At 36.6% G+C, this 1,913-nt stretch overlaps 1 protein-coding gene across 1 annotated transcript in view; it reads left to right on the forward strand.

Moving 5' to 3' along the window:
- LOC101855691 overlaps positions 1-1,913 on the forward strand; it is a gene marked incomplete at its 5' end in the record, with an annotated part of 9,015 nt that overhangs the window by 4,481 nt on the left and 2,621 nt on the right.

Consider the following 1,913-nt stretch of genomic DNA (forward strand, 5'->3'; position numbering starts at 1 on the left):
TAATATCAACGTAATCGTTGGGACCTCTAAAAAAAAAAAAGAGGTATTGGGAAAAAGGTTTGTTCACATTTTTGAGGATAGGTCTAGGTATTAGAACACCTTACGGGAGACCAAGAAAAAGAGACATTGGTGCATAAAAAGGGGACTATTTGTTTGTTTTAGACGAGGTTTTACTGCGCTCACCTGGCAGCCTAAGGTCATATGAGCGCCAGAAAATTAAAAGTATTACAAGGGAGTAACAAACACAAAAACGAAGAAGGGGAGATAAAGACGATAGATGTTTGATAGGAAAGAAGGAGCAAACCACACCAGAGCACCCTCCAACCACCCACAAAAAAGGATTTTTATAAAATCTCAGACTATTTGATCGTGAGGGTATGATATGTACTTGAGTGTATTCGAAAAACTGAGTACAACACCAAAGTCACGTCATATTTTGATGATTTCGAGAAAATGAGCAGAAACATTATTTCGTGAAATATATATATATATATATATATATATATTATATCACGCAAAATAAGTAACTTCTCTCATTTTATCTCCATGGAAATAGATATATCACGCTTATAGGTGAAGTTATTACTATGTATAAGTATGAAATCATAAAGGGCATGAAATCATTAAGGGCATGTTGTACTTTAAAAATATGACATCAATAAAAAATCTACAAATTTGACCCAAGTGTCGATTTTTGGCCAACATCTCCATTTGTGGATTGCGAGAAGTAACCCATTTTGTAAGCACGTCTCACATATACAAGTAAGTTCCGATTAGAGAACAGACATAGACGGGTTTTTTTTTTTTCAGGACTTGACCTTGTTGTTGCATTTAAGCTTCGCATTTTTTAACAAGAATAACTGGACGTAGGAACAGAATAGCGCGCGCTTCGTCAGTGCTATTAATAGATAGCCCTTTGTCGCCGGTTTCGGATGATAGGCAGAACTCCTATTTTTAGGAAAATGTGACTAAAGCGTCTGTTTGTTCTCATGTCTTTATATATTGTTTTTGTGCAATGAGTAGAACCTTGAACTATCTCCGTGGGTGGTTGGTGGGTGCTCTGGTGTGGTTTGCTCCTTTTTTCTTATCAAACAACTATCGTCTTTATCTCTCCTCCTTTTTTAAAATTTTGTTATTCTCTTGTAACACCTCTAATCTTCAGCACTTATATGACTATGACCTTATTGTGTTGCAAGTGCTGTAAAACTCTTACGAAAACGAACTCTCTTCTTTTCCCCCAGCAACATCAAGTACAACATGCACGATATTCTGAGCACCAAGTTTCAGGACGAGTGGATCCGGTCTAGGCCAAGAGACGTCGGCGAAAGTACAGAGAAATACCAGCAGGAAAAGCCGGTTAATAAGTTTGTGTGTTTGCTTAATTGAATGTATGTGTGCCTCTTTGTTTGTTTGTATGTTTGTTTATTTGTTCGCTCATTTGTTTGCACAACTGTTCAAATTGTGCTTGGAATTTGGAAAAACCAAGACAGACAGAAACTACACAGAGGGAAGAAAAAGAGGAAGTGGGATCCATCGGTGTTGCCATCCTGCTTCATGCTCAGCTGATTTATAGATAGATAGATACATAGATGGATGGATGGATGAACAGATAGATAGATGGATAGATATATAGATAGATAGATAGAATTTGTTACATGTAATAAAATAAGTATTGCCGTCTTGTTATTCCATGTGTTCATTTTCTAACAGAAAGTGGATTACCGGAAGTACTACCAGAACCACGCGTGTCACGTGAGGACTTACATGCCGTGCCCGAAGATACCCAGGCCACTCTGGCATATGCCCAAGTTTGCCAGGAAGGTAACGGATTTGGGTTGCTTTTTTGTTATCATTTTATTTATTTATTTATTTTATTTATTAATTACTCATTTATTTATTTATTTATTTATTTA

Source organism: Aplysia californica, unplaced genomic scaffold (assembly GCF_000002075.1).
Source record: "Aplysia californica isolate F4 #8 unplaced genomic scaffold, AplCal3.0 scaffold01247, whole genome shotgun sequence".
In the NCBI taxonomy this organism is placed as follows: Eukaryota; Metazoa; Mollusca; class Gastropoda; order Aplysiida; family Aplysiidae; genus Aplysia; species Aplysia californica.